The 6,505-nt window shown below is 39.4% G+C and overlaps 1 pseudogene; it reads right to left on the reverse strand.

The window, feature by feature from the left end:
- Nucleotides 1-1,013: 1,013 nt before the first annotated feature.
- Nucleotides 1,014-4,697, reverse strand: LOC118714576 (annotated as a pseudogene).
- Between the last annotated feature and the right edge of the window lie 1,808 nt (nt 4,698-6,505).

A 6,505-nucleotide genomic window follows, 5' to 3' on the forward strand; every position in this document is an offset into this window, starting at 1 on the left:
CCCAGGCATGTGCCCTGACCTCAAACCCTGACCTCCTGCTTCATAGGTTGATGCTCAACTACTGAGCCATACCGGCCGGGCACTGTTTTGCTGGGATTCTGTTTCAAGATATTCAACAAAAAGTTCTAAAAAAAAAAAAAAAGTACTCTTAAGCATGGACTGCTACCTTGGTCTCAGAGATATGCTGGGGACACTTTGTGATCTCAGCCACCCAGTTGTCCACCCGGTAACACCACCTTGATCTTCATTGAGCAACTGTCCCATTGCTTCACTTTTGATACACAGAATACTTCCCATCAAATTGCATCACTTCATGACCTTTATGTTTTGGTGACTGAAAATACCCCATAAAAAAGATTTCTCATTTGGATTATGCCGACTTTCCCTTCTGTACTGCTTAGCAAGTTTATCAATTTCTTTTGTCCATCATCCAGCACTTCCTGTTGGACCTCATTTTGTTTTATAAATTCTGTCATGTATTCTCCCTTCTGATCCAAGCCAGATTTGCTTCACCTAGACATCCTTGTAACACCACCAGTTTTCCTTCTAGATGCCTGCCTTCTCCACCATGCAGCTAGTACCAGCTTCAGCTTAGCTCGTAGTGCGCAAGCTGACTGCTTTTCTTGTCCCCGAGAAATAGACAGCTGTCGTGCAATTTCATCTCTCTCCTTGGTGACCGTGGATTCAATTGTTCCTGCAATGACTCTACCTGCAAACTGGCTCAATGGTTTGCTGTTTCCATTGTCGAACTCAATCAGAGAAGGGGCCAAAATCTAAAATCCAGCCTAAATCGCGGGCCGAATGGTTTACTGAACAGTCATAAACTGTCATTGTGATGGAAACGCAGCGGAGTGCAGTGATGACAGCGCGGTGCGGGCCACATTGCAAGGCCTGGTGGGACGGATTTGGCCCGCGGGCCTTGTGTTTGACACATGTGCATTAGAAGATGAGTGTGGCTCTCCCTCCAATACTGAAGCTTTCCTTCTTAGTTTAGCTGCTGTAGCTTCCGCAGCCTAAGCTTCTAGCAAAGGAGGATCTTCTGATTCTGAAGTGTGGCTAAGCCATCTCTCCAGCTCTTGGTTTAAACATAATCCTTTGTCACATAAATAGTGAATGTATTTTTACTAAGGTACGGTTTTCCATTTGCTTCTGTTTTATTGCCAACATGATTTCATTTTTCTCCTGTTGAAACATAACTGTCTTTTTCTGCATTGATGTAAATGCATGTGAAAGCTGATTTAAATCCTCGGTCTTGCCCTGTTCTTTTTTCTTCAATAGTTGTTCTAAAGCAAGAGCCTTCTCCATCATTGCAACATATTCCAATTCTTTCTTTCCTCATCCTAGAAAGCCACATATTTGTCGCTTGATTTTCTGTTTCCTTTTCCCTTGATGTTTCTACTATTTTTTTTTTTCATTTTCCTGTTTTAGTTTACACATGTCCATTTCAAAATGCAATATTCTGACCTTCAAGTTGGTTATTGTCTGACTCAAAGGTTCATTTGCTTGCTTCATGGTAAAATTTTCACTTAAAGGAAGCAATTCATCATGTTTTGCTTTGATTAAGAGCTCTTTGTCCTTAAGTAACTTTTGTAAAAAAAAAAAAACTTCTTGTTTCTCCTTTAGCAGCTCAGTTTCTAAATCAGTTTGTTTAAGTAGTTATCTAGCTAGTTTAGAGGTGGCAACTGAAACAGACAATATCTGATTTTCTTTCTCGAGGGTCCTAATTGTTACTTCTTTGTCCTGCACTCATTTCTCAGCTCTTGTACCTCTTTTTGGAACAATTTAGAAGACTCACTCAGTTTATCCGATTTCATTGCCTTAAGAGACTCTGTGGATTCTGAAGTAATTAATCAGGTGGAGGGCTGAGGAGAAATAAGATCAAACTGACCAAAAGGAGCATCCTTGGCATTGGGAAGCTGCCCTATGCTGAGCTGAATCTGTGCTAATTCCTTCTCCAAACTTTGAACTCAAGAAAACTCCTATATTTTATTTAATATGTTCCTTAAACTCAAAGTTCTGCTTCTGGATGCTTAAATTATATTTTTGTGACTTATTTAGCTGACTTACTAAATCTATTTAGGCCTTCCCTTGGTGACATACAAATCATTAACAGTCAATTCACATTGAGTTAATTTTTCTTTCTGCATGTCTGACTTCGGTGATGTTCATTTTATCACCTTCAAGTTTATGAACTCTCTGTTTCCCACCATCTAGAACTTGTTTTCACTTACTGATGATGCGATCTCCTTCCTTTTGTTATTTTGATCACTGATCTTTTATCAAAACCATGTGCTTTGCAGGTTCTTGTTTAGGTTAGTCCAGCTCCCCTAACTCAGCTCCTATCTGATTGAGTGTTTGATCCTTAGCTTCCAAGTCCTATGTTAAATGATTTACTTCTAAATCCAAATTAACATCTCTCATAGCTGTACTTTTAATTCCTTTATACTCATTGTTTAATTTTAAAAGTGGCTATTGAAATTCTTTCTTTTTTTACCCAAATAATGAATTTTCTTTTTCTAAGACTTGAACTCAGTCTTTAATTTTCAGATTGCCATCAATAAGACTGTTATACTGGGTTAAGCTACACAGTGGCATTATTTCATTTTCAGTATCAGACAGAGCGTGTTGCACTCTGAACAATCCCTCCACGCGTGACCTCTGAGGAAGACCTCATTCCTGTTTTGTCATGATATCACCTTGCATTTTTAATCTAAGGCTTCGATGCACATTCTTTAATTGTTTCCTTCTTTTTCTCATTTATCTGGTCTTATTCTCTCCTTAAAACATCACTCTCATTTTCTGCAGAGGAATTAAATATTTCATTTCAAACGTGAATTCCTAATTCACTTTGATCTTTATTTCAGTTTGCAGAACTTGAATAGATTTTTGCATATCAGGACTGTTAAAGGCATCGGTTACTCCGATTCCCAAGCTGTCCTGATGTAACAGATTTTCCAGTTCTTCCTTCATATTCACTTATTTTGTCTTGATGCCTATATCCTATTTCTGCCAGTTTCTGTGGGTAACATGCTGCAATACTGCTATTTCATTAGTTTGCCTTATTTCACTTCTTTTGAAGTGTCTCCATGGTATTTTGCAGTTTGTAGATTTCATTGTGAGCCAAGCTGTTAGCTGTGGAAGTCTGAGCAAAACCTCTCCAATGACTAACTTCAGCCTGAAGTCTTAGAACTGTATTCGACAGTCTGTTTCTCTCCTATTGTGATGAAATCAGGTCAACAATACCCATATCCTCTCCATTACAAGATGAAGCGTGATGATGATGTCAAAACAAATGGGGGTGTCACCTGGGTTGATGGTACGAGACCAGCTCCAGAATGTACAGACCCAGTGGCTCACTCCAGCTTCAACAACCTGTCCTTCAGTGCTATGTGTCTTCCATTCAGAAGTTTGAATTCTAAGTCTTTCTATTGTTGCTGTCAGTAAGCAGCAGTGTGCTGTTTTATTTGAGGTACTTCTGTTTTAGACAACTACAAAAAGTTTTAAGTCTCAAGAGTTTTAAATGTTCGGCAGGGTGGGGCCACTGGGAATTGGGATGGGGCAGCTGATAGATCTCCTATGGGGGCCAGCTCCTGTCAGGTGTGTAAGGAGAGGGGATGGTCCCTGCTTCAGAGCCCCATGACTCAGTCCCTGATACCTCCTGAGTTTGCCAGGCCTCCATACCATAGACTCAGCAGCTGACTTTTCTGCAGGTCATGAGCTCAGCAGGATGGAAACAGGGAATCAGGACGTGTGGGATATTACATTCCCCTAGACAGATGCATATTAAAGGAAAGACTGACCCCCCAAAAATGGCACCTGTGGATGCTGTGAAAGTGGGACGCAACCCAGGGACCCTGGCTGCTTTCCCTTCAGCTCTCTCCTGCAAAGCCATACCACCCAGTCTCTCCTTACACTTCTCTGGTCCACTGAGTGCCACCCTCCCTCTGCAGGAGCTCAGGCTGGTGAGCAGCTGCCAAGGAGACTTGTGTGCTTGCTCTTTAAGCGGTTGCCTTGGTTTCTAGTAGACTCCTGTCTTTCCCTGGATGACAGAGTCCTCCTTCATTTTCAGGGACAGGCATTTGTGGGCTCCTCTCCCAGGCTCTGGTGCTCTAGGCTGGGGGCCTGGCATGGGGTGAGACACCACGCTCCTCAGGAGGGACCTTTGCAGGTGGGACACCGCTTCAGATGCCCAGATGTGGCACCTGTGTATGGGACCAGTCCTTTTCACTTATCTGCTTTTCTTATTAGATTCCAGGTGGCTTCTTCTGCCAACCTTTGGCCATGAATCCCTTTTTCATCTAGCCTTCATGGGCATTAAGGTTGCTTGTTCTATATTTTCACTGTAATTCCAGTTTGGTCCTGGGAGGTGGTGAGTGTAACTTTCACTTGTTTTGCTGCCCTCTTGGGTCTCAGAAAATGACAAATTTTTTATGAAGAGGAACACTGGGACTGAGAGATGTTGAATTAGAATCCTACTCCTCTGCAATTCTACAATGCCTTTAATATATGTATGAAAAACATGGAGAACATATCTTTTTCATGTGTTCTCATAGACTTTTCAACATCACAGCTCGTGATTTCCTATTGGTCTCTTTGCCTTTGAAATCTAGGCTACAATATTTACAAGTTACCTTCAGAATCATCTTCCTTTCCGATATCATCTCTTCCTCACGAACCACCCCTTCCTGAAAAGCCATAGTACAGACATAAATGAGGTATTTTTTAGTTTTAAGTTCCCTTTATTTCAAAAAATTTAGCATCCAGTCTTTTAGAACTCGGTGCATGTTTCCAAAAAGTGACTTTGGAACTTCATAATTGCTTTTGAAGAAAACAAAATCATGTTTAGATAGCGCTATAGAAATAAACAAAGAAACTGTTCTATACATTTGCCAGTTGGTAACACTTCATATGCAACAGATATTTATTTTTTATTGGAGAGGTCAGTTTCTTTACTGCTGAGTTTATTTTTTAAATTTTAATTAAATGTGATCTTTTTTACTGAACTTTGGCATTTGAGAAATATTTCCCCTAATTCATTCAGGGTTTTGTCTCCCTTATTGCACCGGGCAAATGCAGCAGGGTGGTCCCTGTCCTGTGAGACAATGGTGCACATTTACGTGAATGAAAATAACAAAATATCACGTTTAAGTAATTTAAATTAAGACTTCACTCTTTTCAAGTATATTTTTCAACATCCCAATTATTTTTTGATGTATAGGTTATTTGGTGCTATTTACTAAATAGATAACCATAGCAATCAACACAAAACTATGTGATACATTTGAGACTTTTAAGCTACTTTGGCATATACTTACGATGTTATACTTGTACTTCATTGAATTATCTTGGCAAAAGTTTCCTTTCCATTCTCAGAGAAAACTGCCCCAAACATATAGCTTCTCCCCTGGCTTCAAAAATCACCCACAGTGCCACTCTATTCATAGAGATTCTTTATTTTTAGGGTTTTCCCCCCATATAAATAGATTGGCAATATGATTCCCAATATAAACATTTAACCAAGCGGGCCAGAATCGGGTCTTGAAACAGTTATCTTTATTTTGATGTACCAAGTTATTTGCATGTAATTTCTAATAAATCTGGCATAATGACATGTGATTTTAAATAATTAAGGGGTCAGCAAGGATATGTAAAATAGGCCTGCTACCATCTACATAGATCATTAAATTTAAGGTCCAGGGGAATTTGTTTAAAAGCTGGAAATTAAGAAATTTAAAACCACTCTTTCAAATTTGCTAGGTCAAAAAAAATTTTTAAAAAAACACATGATAATGTTAACCATGGGGTCATTTGAAACTTTAAATTATGTTCTTCTTAAGAGTTAAAATTAAAAGAAAGTGACCTCATTGGAGTTTAATGCTATCCTTTGATTGCTGAATGCTATATTAATTTCTTCTACCAGTTCAGCTATTCCAATATAACAAATTGGCCATATCTCCATTGGTCAGCTTCTTCCTCTAATGCAGACAACTTAATGGATTTTAGTTCTAAATAGAGCAGGGTTTGTTTCTGAGTATGAATTTCAACTTCAGTTATCGGACAAATTATGCCTCAGCTTGATATTGAGCCAGGTTGACCACTAAAACAGAAAAGCCTAATAATATATGACCTAAATTAGCAAATTTTGCCCAGACAGCAAAGTCCAATTGGCCTGATACCTTCATCCTTACATTCTATTTTGCAAAGCAAGTTCTCCATCTAGTGGCTGGAAAATGCACAGTCCAATCGTATAATCATTATTACTGATTCTCTGCACATTTATATAGCTCTTAAAAAGTGAATTAGCCCTAACCGGTTTTGCTTAGTGGATAGAGCATTGGCTTGTGGACTGAAAGGTCCTGGATTCAATTCCAGTCAAGGGTATGTACCATGGTTGCAGGCACATCCCCAGTAAGGGGTGTGCAAGAGGCAGCTGATCGATGTTTCTCTCTCATTGATGTTTCTAATTCTCTATTCCTCTCCCTTTCTTTCTGTAAAAAATCTATAA

This window comes from Pipistrellus kuhlii, unplaced genomic scaffold (genome assembly GCF_014108245.1).
Source record: "Pipistrellus kuhlii isolate mPipKuh1 unplaced genomic scaffold, mPipKuh1.p scaffold_m20_p_10, whole genome shotgun sequence".
Classification (NCBI taxonomy): Eukaryota; Metazoa; Chordata; class Mammalia; order Chiroptera; family Vespertilionidae; genus Pipistrellus; species Pipistrellus kuhlii.